Raw genomic sequence first — 17191 nt, forward strand, 5'->3', positions numbered from 1 at the left:
TCTCTGGTTATTCGTGATTGGATCACTCCAATCTCCAACTTCTCACCCCACCCCCCAAATGGTCTTCCTGTTTTAGAGATACGCCTCCTGGGACATGATAGAGATTCAGTTGTCACCTGGACAAAAGGGGAGTGGCTGCACAAATCAGACCTCAGAATTCTAAAACGGGTAAATTTCTGGCTCCTCCTAAGGCCCAACTGGACCGGAAAGGAAGGAGTCTGGTCCCAGCCCCCTTTGTCCACGTGCTGCCACTCTACTGAGTCCCTGGCTCCCACCAAGAGACTTTTACACACACCTGAAATTTTTAATGACCACCTGCTGCCATGCAGTACACATACTGTATAACAGAGCCCTGCGGAACTTTCCTGAAGCCTCCATACAGTATTTTTGTGGTTTTTACTATTGTCAGACCTTTACATTTCAAAGTCCAGCCTCTCTTTTCCTAATGGCAAGAGTGTATGTGTAGAGGGAAAAATTCTAGAACAACAGTTCTTTAAATAGGTTCTTGGCATGACAGTTCCCAGAAATCGGGGTTCCTGAGAATGAGAACTGTCGGCCAGGAGGCACACCTTCCCTTCTTCTTGAATGGTTTAAAAGAACAGGGAAAATATCTCTCTCTTGGCCAACAGGGCGAGCAAACTCACCGCCCTCCCCTTCTCTACCTGGGACATGACTCCCTGGGGTGTGGACCTCCCTAGTAATGTGGGACAGAAATCCTAGAATGAGCTGGGACTCAGCATCAAGGGGTTTTGAAAACCTTCTCTATCGAAAGGGGGAAGAGAGAAATTAGACAAAATAAAATGTCAGTGGCTGAGAGATTTCAGAGTCGAGAGGTTATCCTGGAGGTTGTTCTTATGCATTGTATAGATATCCCCTTTTTAGATTAAGGAGTATTAGGCTAGAGGGAAGTGCCTGGAGCTGTGGAGCTGTGTTCCAGCAGCCCCGTTTCTTGGAGATGGTTGTATAATGATATGGATTTCACAGTGTGACTGTGTGATTGTGAAAACCTTGTGTCTGATGCTCCCTTTATCTAAGGTATGGACAGATGAGTAAAATATATGGATTAAAAATAAATAAATAATGGGGGAACAAATGTTAAAATTAAAATATATACGTATTGGATAGATGGAAATACTAGTGGTCAATGAGAGGGAGGGGTAAGGAGTATGGGATGTATGAGTTTTTTCTTTTTTCTTTTTATTTGTTTTTCTGGAGCGATGCAAATGTTCTAGAAAATGATCATGGTGATGAGTATACAATATGTGATGATATTGTGAACAATTGATTGTACACCATGTATGGAATGTTTGTATGTTAAGAATGTATGTGCTTGTACATTGTTGCGTCAATTAAAAAAAAGAGAAGAAATACTGGTGGTCAATGAGAGGGAGGGGTAAGGGGTATATTAGTATGTTTTTTTCTTTTTTTTAATTTCTTTTTCTGGAGTGATGCAAATGTTCTAAAAATGATCGTGGTGCTAAATACACAACTATGTGATATTGTGGGCCACATTGTACATCATGTATGGACTGTATATGTGTGAAGATTTGTCAATGAAAATATTTTTTAAAAAATAAAGAAAATGAATTTTAGAAATAAAAATAAAAGAACAGGGACAAAATACAACTTTAAATCTGTATTTCTCATTTCAAAAAGTTCTGATTTTCCCACACTATCAGATGCCCATATGTGAACACTGGAAGTACAATCCCTGTTGCTTCAAAACACCAGCTTCCATCTCCCCATAGCCCAAAGCTGACTGCCCAACCCAGAAGAGTCACTAGGGAACCTCCCAGGTGTCTACCTGGTGGCCTCTTCCCATGCACACAGCTCCATCCTGTTATCTCCTAAAGAACTTGGAATCCATCTGCCTAACCTATTCTGTTATCATACCAGTGATATTTATGATACTCTCCAAAGATACACTTAGAATCTTCTCCATCAGCCAGGAACAGCAGGGCAGGACAGGAGGGGACTCTTGCTTGTGGCCAAACAGTACAGGGACTGGGGCAGAAAAGTTTTTGCCTGGAGCATGGCATGGTGTCTGCTCCTAACAGGCTAAGTGGCACTCAGTGAAGGCACTCTATCTCGCTGGCCTCTGAGCTTTCATCTGTTTAAAAAAAAAAAAAAAAACTATTAATGCGTGTCCTGCTACATTGAGAAATAAAGGATGTGAATTCTCAATATCTGGTGTCATGGAAGGCATGTAGTTAAGCTTTCAATAAAATCTGAAAAGTGTAAAGTGGTATGCAACGTACCATGCAAGAAGGTAATGTTCCTACTTGCACAAGCCTCCTTTCCATGCCACCTCTGTTGAGGGGCAAACATCATATCCAGCACTGGCACAGTTTCCCTGTTGACCAGGAGCCTCTCTGCCTCTTTGAGGAACCAGCCTAACCTGCTGTCCAGGATTTGGGAATGTCTGGGAAGAATCATAAAAATGTGGAGTTGAAAGTTAAGTCCAGTCTCCTCCCAATGCAAGCGTCCCTCTGCCCATCTAAGGGTGGCTGGCTGGGCATCCTAGCCACCCCGTTTGGACAACTCCACTGGAAGGTTCTCTCTTTCCGGAAGCTTTCTGCCCACAGAGCCACCCTCACATTAGGGCTACACTAGTGGACCAGTAGTGCCCTTAGAGTGCAAGGCGGTGATCCTAGCTCCTGCCCCGCTGCTCAGGCAGATCCACCCACTTACTCCCCAGATGAGGTTTGGTCAAACCCTGTTGGACCATTTTTACACACTTGTAAATCTGTTTATTTACAAATATATGAAGCAGACAATTTATAAATCACCTGCTCCCAGAGAGGATCTGAGAGAACTAAAAAATAAAAGGTATGTTTTTAACAAGACCTTAGAAATAGAAGCAAAAATATCGAATTGGCTATTTCTTTGATTAAAACCTTCCCCTACCATCTGATTGTCCACAGGAAAAAGCCCGAACCTTTCAGCAATACGTCTAGCTCTCGACCTCACAAGTCTCTCCAGCCTCATCTCCCATCCCTTTCTTTTACCACCTCAGTCTCCAGTCTCATGGAAATACTTGCACTTTCCCAACACAGCAGCTTCTGACTTGCTTCCCATCCTGAACTCATGTTGTTTGCAAGTGCGGCTTTCTCTGTCCATAACCCTCCATCACCTTTGTCCACCTGGCAAACACCTATTTATAGAGTTGCCAGACTAAGCAGAGAGAAATACAGGATGCCCAGTTAAATGTGAAATTCAGATAAACACATTTTGAGTATAAGTATATCCCATATATTGCATGTGATGTACATATGCTGAAGAGTAGTCATTGATTATCTAAAATTCATATTTATCAGGGTATCCCGTATTTTATCTGACAACCCTACCTCCTCATCGTCCTGGCTTTGCCTCCTGTCTGCAGCCTTGTCTGAGATCCTCTTTGCCTGTCACCTCCCTGCCCTATCTGTGGTTGGATCAGACCCTCTCCCTTCCCTGTGCCCAGAGCATGTTGTACTCTCTTCATTACAGCACTTATATTGATGTTTTATTACTGTTTCCTTATCCATATCTTCCACAAAAACGGTGAGCTCTTGTCTTATTTTATCTCACCCATGTCTGCATCCCCAGCATATAGCCCAGTTCAGGCATATAGTGAGTTCAGGCATATAGCAAGCCCCCACCCCCTGTTAAATGAATAAATATGTAGCAGAAGTTGGCAGATCTGTGAAATACCCAGAGTAGTAGGTTAAAGACCACCGAGTTTTTTGTTGTGTTTTTTTTTTATTATTTTTTTAAATACCAAAAAACACCAAATGCAAACATTCCTATTTTGATCATTCCATTCTACATATATAACCAGTAATTCACAACATCATCACATAGTTGCATATTCATCATCATGATCATTTCTTGGAACATTTGCATCTATTCAGAAAAAGAAATAAAACAAAAACAGAAAAAAAATTTATACATACCATACCCCTTACCCCTCCCTTTCACTGATCACTAGCATTTCAAACTAAATTTATTTTAACATTTGTTCCCCCTATTCTTTATTTTTATTCCATATGTTCTACACGTCTGTTGACAAGGTAGATAAAAGGAGCATCAGAGACAAGGTTTTCATCACACAGTCACACTGTGAAAGCTATATTATCATACAATCATCTTCAAGAAACACGGCTACTGGAACACAGCTCTACATTTTCAGGCAGTTCCCTCCAGCCTCTCCATTACATCTTGAACAACAAGGTGATATCTACTTAATGCGTAAGAATAACCTCCAGGATAACCTCTAGACTCTGTTTGGACTCTCTCAGCCATTGACACTTTGTCTCGTTCCACTCTTCCCCCTTTCGGTCCAGAAGGTTTTCTCAATCCCTTGACGCTGAGTCTCAGCTCATTCTAGGATATCTGTCCCAAGTTGCCAGGAAGAAGACCACCGAGTTTTAATTTTGCACTGAGTTTCCTGAGAACCAAGGCAAAAAGTAAGCATGAATAACCCGCAGAGTTCCCTTTGTCTTCCCGAAAGGAAAAAACCTCTTCTAGATATTCTAAAAGATATTTGGCATCTGGTGCTTTATACAAAGATTGTAAACAGAGGGTGGGACTTTTGTATTTGCCCTCCTCCCATCCTAGGGCAGGCTGTGTGGGCAGATGCCATGGGGGACTCATTGCTTTCACACACACACACCCGCCCCCAGGGCTCTGCACCGAGTAGGTGGCTCAGGACAGGATGGGAAGGTGGCTTGGCTGGAGAATGCAGCAGCCAGTTCCTGGAGGAAGGCAGAACTTTCTATAAATACTACCTGGACAATGTGCCCCCAAATCCCCATGCGAGCCTCTGTAAAAACGGGGACGCTGCCTAAAAGGCAGTGGTTTCTGGAAGCCTTTACTAGCACCTGGGAGAGGAGGGAGTCCGGTGGGCAAGAGAAGATAGAGTCCCCAAGGTATGTGACATCAGGTGTCCGGTTCTGGCCTCAGGGTCTGAGGCTCCCAACAGGGCCGAGCAGGAGAAAAGGGGCTTTGGGAAACCCCTTGCCCTCTGGTAATCCCAGGGAAGTGAAAGTGAAGTGGCGCATGCTTCGGTGACGGCAGGCCCATAAATCTGTCGCGCTGGCTGCGCGGAGGGGCGCTCTCGGGCGGTGGGCGCAGTCCCCAAGGAGCTGCGCGCCTGTTTACCTAAGTCTTCGTGGCAGGCGAGCCAGACGGCTCCACGGTCTTTCTCAAGGGTTTTAGCCCAGGACAACTCCGATATAAATGAGGTGCCGCGGGAAGGCGCGGGGGAGGAGCCATCATCACAGTCCTTCTGCCTTTCAGGGGCGCCTTTCCCTCCTCTTCAGGTCTGGAAACCTCACCCTCACCGTGAAAGCGCTTCCCCTCCGTGTTCCGGAGCGCGGGGCGCCTCCTCCCCCATCCTTCCTCTGTCTGAAATACTTTGTCGGCCACCAGGCAGCCTTTCCTCATCCGGGTTGAGGCAGATGAGACTGCTTTATAGGGTGTTTCCCAATGCCGCTCTACATGCTTTATCCCCTCTGGGTCTCACCAAAATCCTCCGAGTTGGCCGAGAAGTTCCCATTTGACAGAGGAAGATACAGAGGCTCCGAGGGGCTGGAGGCCTCTCCAGCCCCCGGTAATAAAGTGCCCTGATCAGAACACACACCCTTGGCGGGTATTGACATGTTATTGTGAATTCATCTATCAGACGTCTCCAAGAGGCGGCTAGCAGCGGTTTTGAAGGAGGAGAGGGTGGAGAGAGAGGACTGGCGGTCTGGGCAGGTACAGGCCATGTCCTGCTGGGGCGTGTGGGATGGAGGAAGAGTGAGATGGAGAAGCAGGCGCCTGCCAGGGACCAGGGGTTGGGGTGGGGGGTGGGACTGCTGCAAGGAACGGTACAGGGCCCATCCAGGGACACCGAATGACCACCGTGCTCTGTGCAGACAGCTGCCAATGAACCGTATGTGGCTGGCCTGCCATCACGTGGATGTTCAGAGAAAACTGGCTCTAGAGGAAACACTTTGAGCCATGCTCTGAGCTATGCCCAGAGGGACAACTGAACTGGAGCTAATTAGGGTGAGAGGCAAGAGGACTGCAGGCTTCTCTAGGACCTGGAGATTTAGAGAGTGACATGAACTTTCCAGAGGTGATATTAAAAATATTTTAAAACCAGCATGGTACAGGCACAGACTGGCCAGAATATATATCAAACATAAACCACCTGTGCAGCCCTCCAGGTGCGTTCCAGCCAGATTCCTACACTGGGACCCCATATTAGTGTAAAGCCGTGTATCAGGCTGCAACCCCATATGATCATTATGCAATCCCGTGGAAAGCACTGTGCCGCCTCCCTCCTCCCAGCCTGAGCTCTTACTCCCCTTCCTGGCTGGACCATTCTCCCAGCCCATATTCACCTATTCATCTTCCAAGATGCAGCCAACCATCTTCTTTTTCCTTACCACCACCACCCCCATCCCCAAGGTGACCCCGTAGAAGTGGCCAAGGGGCTCCTTTGTGCAGAGTTCCTTTGTACACCACAGCTGTCAAGTTATCTCCTCTCTAACACTCTTTTGCTAGTTGACATGTCTGGAGTGCCTCTGGAAGCTTCTCAAGGACAGAAATTATATCTTTGTATTCCCAGCACTTAGTCCAATACCTGTTACATAATAATAGGTGTGCAGTTTACATGTGATAACTGAATGAGCCACCTTCTTGAAATGGGTGATATGACTCGGCTCTGACTAATGAGATGGAAGTAGAAATTGGTAAGGTTAAAAAAAAACTACTTAGTGGGCCTGTGCCTTCCACATAGATTGTGAGAGGAGCCTGTGCCCTGAGCTGCTTGCTCCAGGACTTGTTGCTGCATGAGGCTTCCAATTCCTTTTCCTCGCCCGTTGAAATCCAGACTTATTTGAGTTTTGTTCCTTGCAGCTAAAAATTAACGTGTCTGGAGGTTGCTCTTACGCAAGCTTCAGGTGGACCTTGCTACCTATCATAACCTGCCAACCCTCAACCAGGACCATTCCAGCCAATCCTTAAGAATACCTAGGGCAATTCATAAGATTCCACAAGGGTTCCAGGCACTAGAGTAACTTTCTAGAAACCTACAACCTCCAGATGGGTCCCTGGTCCAGATAAGTCCTGAAACCTAGAGGGCCCAGCCTCTCCAGAACATCAGATAGTTCCATCTCTCTACCCCATATTAGTGACAGACCCTTCCAATATCAAAAATTTAGAATTGCCATAGCCCAAACGACCCCAATGAGAGGTATGGAAAGATCAAAGGTGATGGTGAAATTATACATGGAAGATAGAACTTAACAAATGAATATGAATGCTGAATCGTTAAAGTGATATCTCTTTTAGTCTCCAGTATTTAGAGCAGCTAGAAGTAAAAACCTAAAATTGTGAAATTGTAACCCATGTCAAAGTCTGAAATATGTTCTACAACTAATTGTGGTGCTGTGCTTGGAAATTTATAGCTTATTTGTATAACAAAAAAAATTATTTTTGTATAAAAATAAATGTTGTATTTGTTGACAAAAAAAGAAGGAAAAAAAAGTCGATTGTGCTGATAAAAAAGTATTTAAGCCCTCTAGCCTCCTATATCCTGGAGCAGCTAGAAGGAAAAATATGAGAGGATTATATGGTAGCCCATGACGAACTCTGGGATCTATCCTGTAACAACTTTCTTTTTTCATTCTTTTTTTTTAAATACCAAAGCATGCACCAAACAAACGCAAACATTCTTATTTTGATCATTCCATTCTACATATATAATCAGCAATTCACAATATCATAGTTGCATATTCATCATCATGATCATTTCTTGGAACATTTGCATCTATTCAGAAAAAGAAATAAAACGAAAACAGAAAAAAAAATTTATACATACCATACCCCTTACCCCTCCCTTTCACTGATCACTAGCATTTCAAACTAAATTTATTTTAACATTTGTTCCCCCTATTCTTTATTTTTATTCTATATGTTCAACTCGTCTGTTGACAAGGTAGATAAAAGGAGCATCAGAGACAAGGTTTTCACAATCAGTCACATTGTGAAGCTATCTCATTATACAATCATCTTCAAGAAACATGGCTACTGGAACACAGCTCTACATTTTCAGGCAGTTGCCTCCAGCTTCTCCATTACATCTTGGATAACAAGGTGATATCTACTTAATGCGTAAGAATAACCTCCAGGATAACCTCTGGACTCTGTTTGGGATCTGTCAGCCATTGACACTTAGTCTCATTTCACTCTTCCCCCTTGGTGGAGAAGGTTTTCTCAATCCCTTGATGCTGCGTCTCAGCTCATTCTCGGATTTCTGTCCCACGTTGCCAGAAAGGTCCACACCCCTGGGAGTCATGTCCCACGTAGACAGGGGGAGAGTGGTGAGTTTGCTTGTTGTGTTGGCTGGAGAGAGAGGCCACATCCAAGCAACAAAAGAGGTTCTCTTGGGGGGTGACTCTTAGACCTAATTTTAAGTAAGCTTGACCTATCCTTTGTGGGGTTAAGTTTCATATGAACAAACCCCAAGACTGGGGGCTCAGCCTATAGCTTTGATTGTCCACACTGCTTGTGAGAATATCAAGAATTCAACTTGGGGAAGTTGAATTTTCCCCCTTTCTCACCATTCCCTGAAGGGGACTTTGCAAATACTTTTTTTATTCACTGTTCAAATCACTCTGGGATTTATCGGGGTATCACTGGACAAACCCACAAAATCTCATGTCCTACTCAAGGTTCCATGTGCTTATGGTGTTCAATTAAGCTGTCTACATAAGTTATATTAGGAAATGCACTAGTCACAATATAAATTTTGCTGTAACCACTTTTTGAAGAGTGCTTTGAAAACTATCACTTTTTTATTTCTTTACTTTGTATATATGTTATATTATACAATTTTTTAAAGTTTAAAAAAACAAACAAACCTATCTGCTACAGGTCTATGGTTTAGGGACTCACAGGAGACAGGAAACGCAAAGGCTGTGAGTACTAATCCTACTATCTCCTAGGATTTTGAATCTCAGAGTGTGGTCCCCAGGCCCGCAGCGGCAGCACCTCCTAGGAACCTGTTAGGCATGCAGAATCTCAGGCCTACCCCAAACCTGCTCAATCAGAATTTGCATTTTAAACAAGATCCCCAGATGATTCACGGGCACATTTAAGACTGAGGAGGACCAGCCTATGACACTTCTCCATGTGCCTGGAAGTCTGTTTATTTTTCTCCTATTTGAATTCTTATAGCCACAAAACACCCAGTTTCTAAATGTGACTGGATTTTGGTCCACACGTGCACCTGAATTGCTCTGTGTTCCTCTCTTCAGCATCCCTCTGGAAGGGTCTTAAGGAGCCCCACTTTTCAGAAGAGGAGACTGAGTCCCAGAGACGTTCATCAGCCAACCCAAGTACACATAGCCTCCAGATAATTTTTTTTTTTTTTTACATGGGCAGGCACCGGGAATCGAACCCGGATCCTCTGGCATGGCAGGCAAGCATTCTTGCCTGCTGAGCCACCGTGGTCCAGTTTTTTTTTTTTTTTTAATGAACTCAAGTTTGCAGGCACAAAGCAGGCATAGTCAACTTGCCTTTTTAAAGGCAGTAGGCGCTGGGAGGGTGTCACAAAGCAAGGTCAGCAGCAAAGAAGCGCTGCTCCTCGGCCCCTCTGAGGCTGGCGGCAGCAGCCAGGAGCCGAACAGACCTCTCTTTCTTCCCCACAGTCGGTAACATAAGCAGCTGTATACCTGGGGGCTTCCGTAATCTTCCAGCAGTTTCACACTCTATCATATTTAATATCTGCCACTATACAAACGTTGCCTTTTATCAAATCCTTCTAACACTGTAAAGAAAGTCATAACCCAGTCCCACCCCCAGGAAAACATAATCGGTCCATCAAACCCTTTTATCCTTTATTTGTAAATGTAGTCTAGACCACCAGATTGCTCAATACACAGTGTAAAGCTCCATAAATAACAACTTCCCAAGTAGAGCCACTCAGCCTTGGATTGCTTTCCAAGTGCTGTGTTCCCTCCTCGGGTGCGAAGCTTCTTCCAGCCATTTCAGCCCGTAAATATATGACCAGCAGCTTCCCAAATCGCCGCATAAACCTTACAACCATCACTTATGCTTTCATTTATTTCCATTATCACTGGCATCTTGACAAGAGAATAGAATATTCCTCTGGAGGATGCAATGCTCTATATTGTGCATGATTTTCACTCACCCCTTTCCCAGCTTTTAAGTTTTAACTAACATCCTTGGCCCCAAGGAAATTGCCTCCTTGCTATTAATGGAGATTTCAGATTGGATATTAATCCCATCCTCTCTTTCCTCCCTACATAACCAGCCTTGGCCTGTGTCTGAATTGTGTCCCCCTTATTCCAGGAACCAATGAATCAACAAGTGTTTTTTCTTTTTTTAAATATTTTTATTGACAAATCTTCACACACATTCAGTCCATACATGGTGTACAATCGATGGCTCACAATCTCATCACATAGTTGTGTGTTCATCACCATGATCATTTTTAGAACATTTGCATTACTCCAGAAAAAGAAATAAAAATTAAAAAAAAACTCAAACATCCTACACCTTTTACCTCGCCCTCTCATTGACCACTAGTATTTCAATCTACCCAACTTATTTTACCTCTTATCCCTCCTATTATTTATTTATTTAGTGTCCATATTTTTTCACTCATCTGTCCGTACCCTGGATAAAAGGAGCATCAGACACAATGTTTTCGCAATCACACAGTCACATTGTAAACATTATGTCTTTATACAATCCTCTTCAAGAATCAAGACTACTGGAACACAGCTTGACAGTTTCAGTTTAGGCATAATTATAAGGCCTAGCCTCTCTTTTGCAGAAATGTTTTATATGGGTGAACCCCAAAATTGAGGACTCGGCCTATTGATTTGGCTGTTCCCACTGCTTGCAAGATTATCAGAAATTCTCCAAATGGGGAAATTGAATATGTCTTCTTTTCTCCCCAGTCCCAACTAAACATCTCTCCCTTTGGTCTCATGCAGAAGTTGAAGTTATAAAATATGAATGATATCATCCTTTACAGTGTATTCTGAGCTACTCCAGTCTTGCCCAGATCAGCTTCATTCCTATCTCTAGTTGAAGTCTGATCCCTTTTCCAACTTTTTAAACAGTTCCTGTATGAGGTACTGCTCACTTTCATAGCTTCAGAGCTCTAACTCTGAATCTCAGGTGTCACATAAATACCCAAAGTACAAGTGTTAATTGAGCACGTACTTGCTGCGTCATGTGGGCAAGAGAGGCTATGGACCATGGATTTCCCAGCCCCAAGAAGCATGTCAGTGGGGAAAGGATACACATTCAAAACGAAGAAGGCCGTGCGTTCAGATCAGAGGGTGGGGAAGTGGAGGTGGGGAAGAGCTTGGACGGAAATGTCGCAGCCAACCAGGGCAATTTGCTTCACTTTGGAGGGTTCCTCTACCCACCCTTTGTCCAGCAACCCGGACGACAGCAGGCACGCTAGGGACATGGCCGTAGGAAAAGCCCACCAGGCTCCCGCTCACCCTCCACTCTGGCATTAGCCACCCGGGGAAGCCCACACTCTTTAAGTCTGTGTGGATTTTTGTCAGGATGGGCGATATCTCTGTCTCTCTTTCTATCTTTCTGTCTCTCTGTCTCCCTCTCCTCTCTCCACCCCACCCCCACCCCCCAATCATTTTATCCATCTCCCTGCCTGGCCTAAACCACACTAAACAAACAGACTCTCAACCCTCTGACATTTCTCCCAAAGCTTGGGTAGTTGTTAATGAGACCGAGTACCCTTATAACAGATTTCGGTTGGGGCAAGGAGGAGGGGGTAAAAACTGGGTCAGCCAGTGCTAATGTCCAAAAAAGGAGAGAGAGAGCTGTGCAGCATGAGCTCACCCAGCGCTTGGGGCCGCACAGTCACACCTCCAAGCCTCTGTCTTGTTTGGAAAGGTACCTAAGCCCAGGCCACGCCCTGGCTGCCCTCCTTCCTTCCCTGGCTGAGCTCCCGTGCAGCCGCTCCATGGGGAGGGCAAGTCCTGGGTGGAGGCCTCACTTTGCAAAGCAGGAGGAATCCTGAGTAGTGACCAGAGACTTGAGCATCCCCTCCTTTGTACTTAAAAGGGCGTTTATGATAAATGTATACGTGCAGGCACTCAGTCTCCAAACCCCCCTCTCCTTTGTCTTTCACACATCATATTTCTCCTGGTTCAGACATAACTGACCTTGGAACAAGAGATCTGCAGGCTGCTCAAAACAAATCCCATGACCCCTCATCCTCTGGGAGAGGAATGCTCCTGATAGGGACTGGGCTGCAGAGGAGAAAGGGGCTGCAGACCCACGTTGCACATTTGGTGAAAGAGACCTGCAGAGCCACGGCGTGAGGGTGGCAGGGGGCACAGGCAGGCAGGAAGAGACACGCCTGGGCACAGAGGAGCCATATGGCCACCTCCTGCTTCCCGGGCATCCCAGGCTGCCTCTCCATCCTCATCAGCCCCATTTGAATGCCTGGCTTTCTCACTGGCCTGCAACACCCTTTCTACCCACACCAGGGGTTGCAGATAGGGGGCCTCTTCGCAGCTGACTTCCAGGGACCCTTCCTCTAATAGGCCCTCCAGCTTGCTGAGCGGTGGCAGCGGGACAGGGACCTGCAGTGGCGCTGGAGAGCAGTGAGTGCTGGGGGAGGGCGGGTCTGTGGAATGCAGCCCTCTCCCCAGCACCCAGAGGCCAGCCTCCGGGGGCATAATGGAATACATTAGTCCCCACAGCCCATTCAGCTCTGCCTCTTTAAGAACAATGGTGGCAACTGAGCTGATTTTTGCCAAATGACTGGCTTTAGTCTATTAGGAGCAGATTGGAGCCCGCCAGACAAAGTCCATATTCAGGGTTTGAGAAGAGGTTGGCTAATGGGCACTGGGGCAGCAGCGCCTGGCAGCACCCAGGAAAGAGCCTTGAGGCTAGCACCCCCAGCCATCACCCGGGCCTCCAACCCTAGGCAGCCCTTTTTCCAAGTGCCCTTCAGAGCCCACACCAGTCCCGAGGTAGCTGAAGAAGCTGCGACTCTGAAAACAGGTAGGAAAGAATTGGAGGGATTCTTATCTGGTCCCAGTGGTTGACCCCAGAACAGTCCAACCTGGCTGCTGGAAGGAACTGATGCTATAGGAGTGTCGAAATATGTGACAGCACCTGCCATTGTGCTATTGTGGAAGGAGTGGCTTCGTGCAGCTTTGCCAGCTCGAGGAAACCGAGTCACATCTGCTCTTCACCTCTCTGAGCCTCAGACCCTTGACACATGAGGTCCTTGGACTAGTAGACTTTTTACCCCTTCAAACGAAGAAATGTTATGTAAAAAGAACATTCTGACCATTTTTCCTTTACTTTACAACCCCATGCTGCATTAGGAACTCTGAAAATATTAGGACTTTAAAAACCAAAAAGCCCAATATACACGTTAGGGATAATTATGACCTTTGGGCAAAGATCAATGTGAACAAAGCCAGGTTGACATCAAATACAGAGCTATTCTGATGCAACTTTTTAAAATTGTTATTGTTCCTGTATCAGTACGTCAAAGTAGCCATAAAGAGCACCAGCTACCGAGTTTGCTTTCCTGCAACTCATGCTCTTTGCCGGTGTTCTGTCCTGCTACAGACTCACTCTGATAAACCTTGGGGGGAAATCCAGGACTTGGCCATAAGCTTTCATCACTTTTCTTAGGATTTTTCCTCTTGGCAGTTGTATTACAATATCAAGGATTCTAGAATTTTACCTTGACTTTTCTGGTGCAGCTAAAAAAGTCATTTCACAAAGATGTGATGCTGAAAATGGGGCATCTGAAGAGAGAATATTGCCCTGCCAGTTTAGATTCAAGCATCACCTTCTCAGCAAGACATTTCCTATTTGAAATTGCAACTACCCCTTTCCATCTCCTCCTACCCCTCTTCCGACTGTATTGTCATACATAATTATTATATCTAACGTGTCACATATTTTGCTCCTTTCTTTGTTTGTGTCTTTCTCCTCCCCTTGGAATGGAAGCTTCACAAGGGCAGGGGCCTGTCGGTGTTTTCACGGGTGTCTCCCCCAGGAAACAGTGTCCTGGCATCTGGCAAGCACTCAGTAGATGAATGCTTCCTGAATGAATCAATGAGTGAATGCCGTAAGGAGAATATAATAGGATACAAAAATTTCAAATTTGCATAGAGAAAAGAAGGAGAGAGGAGGGAGGGAGAGAAAAACAACAAGGAAAAATATAACTTAAAAAAAACATAGAAATACATCCATTGAAATGTTAACTTTCTCTGGTTATTGGGTCATAGCTGTCTTCTTTTTGCATTTCTGCATTTCCTAAAATCTTTACAATGACACTCTTTTTGCAAAGAATGAAAGCAAACACGAAAAAGTATAAATATTAGTTAAAGAAAAGAAGATGGGTAAATAGAACACATAAATCTTTTTTCTCTTGGGCAGGAGGGACAAGGGGAGTTCCTGATATTAGACTCAATTACACCGGTTTTTAAAATTCCTGTTTCATGTGAAATGTCAAGTAATTATTGCAAAAGACTTAGTGGAGGGGGGTTGGTGAGCCATGACTCCCATGTCTAGATAATTGCCCCACACATCCAGTTCACGATGCGTGTGTGGTCATCTTCTACGTCTCTCTTCCAGACCACACAGAAGTGAACCATGGAGCAAGAACTCTTATGCCCTACAATCAATCAACAAATATTTAATAAGCTCCTGTAATATGCGATGCTATGTACGTGCTGTGTATCCCTACTCTGTCATACTCCGCACCCTGCTCCCCTGCTCCCCATCCCTCTCACCATCCCAGGCTGCCTTTCTTGGGCCTCCCGCCCCACTTCCTGCCCATCACAGACCCACGTCTGGGAGTCTGTTCATTGAGCCATGCCACCCCTTCAGAGAAGAGATTCTGAGCTGCATCTGCCGGCTCTACCTCTGGGACTTGAGGTCAGGGAAGAATAGAGGGGTTGGGCGGGCCACGGTGGCTCAGCAGGCAAGAATGCTCGCCTGCCATGCCAGAGGACCTGAGTTCGATTCCCGGTGCCTGCCCATGTATAAAAAATAAATAAATAAATAAATAAGAATAGAGGGGTTGAAACAGGCTCAGAAAAATTAAACAGCCTGCTCAGGGTTGTACAGCAAGTCATTAGTGGACACATGACTGACACCCAGACCTCTGGACTCCTTCCCAGCATGCTCGCCTCTGGCCCCTCCACCCTCTGCCCATACACTGATGTGGAACAAGCGCTGCCTAAGATAAAGCACCGCATTAGGCAGCCATGCCAAGAGGGATGACTTGGACGGTCATATACCTATCATTTCAGGAGAACGCTTGGCAGATGCTCTTTCCAACTTGCAGGAATTCATCCTGTAATGACTTGCCACAGAAAACACACCTTTCCCGTTTGGTCTGGACCCTGTCCCAGAATGGGAGGGATGGTGAAAGGCTCCTCAGAGTAAGAACAAGTGTTGTTTCCTGCAGAGGCCCAGAGCGGTCTGTTCTGAGGAAATGCTGGACAAGCTGTGTCTCACCCAGTAAAGTCAAGGAGGCAGAGAGCTTGGTGGCTCAGACATGGGAGAGTGTGTTCAGACATGTGACAGCCTCACAAGAGTTTCCCACAATGCGTGCAAGGATCCAGGCAGAAGTACAGTGACCCCTGACGGGAATCTGTGTTCTCACGGGGATCCAGCCTTAGCTTCTCCTGAAGACTTGAGTATGTGAGTGTGCTGAGCCTTGTTCGCCACGAAAACTTCTCTGCTCAGGCCTAGGACACTGCGTAACAGGTCTCACGCCTCACCAACAGCTCCTCTTCCCTCCACTCTTCCCCAAGCATCAAAATGCTTTCTACATCCCCACCAGCACAATGCCTGGGGAACCTCAACCTAGGGCAGAGAAGAAGATTCCAGCTTCCTCCCTTCTTTGAGGCCCCATCTCTGTACCTTGGGCCTCTAGCCCAGTCTCTGCCCAGCCCACTCTCCAGGGCTCTGATTAGGAGCTGCCTGCCCCAGTGCAGAGCCTCCATTCTTCCTTTCCCCACTTCTCATTTGCAGATAGAATAGTAAGTAAACAGAACTAGAATACCATGGCAGGTACTCCCAGCTGGACCTAGCAGTAGGGTAGGGAGGGGGTAGGACAGGGCTGTTTAAGTCTCCACCCACAGTCAGACATTCTCCAGAAAGAAGGCAAATTCTCCGCCTTTCAGAGAATGGCCAACACTTGACAGGTATCTAGTCTTGATAAAGTTATAATATTTCTGGCCTTTAAGTCATCCATTCAGTTATTATATGCTAGGTCCCTTGTTGAGCTCTGGAGAATGGAAATAAAGAAATGTGGACCCATTTCACTCTGAAGATATTCCCAGCTTCCTGGAGAAGACCTCCCTCATTCACCTGTCCATGATCAGAAGATTTAGATTCTGATTCTATTAAGATTCGCTGAATGTCAACTCAGTGTCAGGCTCCATGAAAATTGTTTATATATGTGTTCGCACAATATCATCTTCTCAGCAAATCTGGGAGGTAAATAAGTTCTGAAGAAACTGAGGGTGAGAGGTTAAGTGTTTTGGCCAAAGTCACACAAGTAGCAAATAGAGGAACCAAGATCCATGGCTCAGAAAATCTTTGACATGAAATGGTGGCCGTGGGTGGAGGCAAGGGGTGAAAGAGGGGACCTATTAATTCAAAGGGCTAACAAATCCCTTGTTTTTTTGAGAATCCATTTAATGTTTCAGGTCCTACAGCACCGTGCCTGAGCACTGAGCCACACCACCCAAGAAACAAAGGTTCTACTGGGATGGGTGCTGCTCCATCCCGCCCTCCCCCCTTGCCAGGGAAGTGGCCCCACCCGACCACGGGGCCCACAGAGGACCACCACGTCCCCTGCATTTTTAAAACAGCTGCAGCTGCAGAACAGGATGATACCGTATGAGAGGGTCACAGAGGTGGACGTTTTAGAGCTGCTTTCTAATCTGCAAGGCTTTTTCCTTTCTTCCTGTCTCTCTTTCTTTCCCCTATTTTTTCAAAGAAAGCAAGGTCTCTATTGTATCCTATTGTGCGCAGCCTGCCTGGCCGCCGTTTTTTTCCTCCATCCTGTCTCATTAAGATGGATGGGCCTGCTGCCTTATTAATAATTGGGAAGGTTCCTCTTTGTTACCCTTTCCTCTCTCGCTAACGATGCCCTGCTTCAGTG

This window comes from Tamandua tetradactyla, chromosome 3, assembly GCF_023851605.1.
Source record: "Tamandua tetradactyla isolate mTamTet1 chromosome 3, mTamTet1.pri, whole genome shotgun sequence".
NCBI classification, from domain to species: domain Eukaryota; kingdom Metazoa; phylum Chordata; class Mammalia; order Pilosa; family Myrmecophagidae; genus Tamandua; species Tamandua tetradactyla.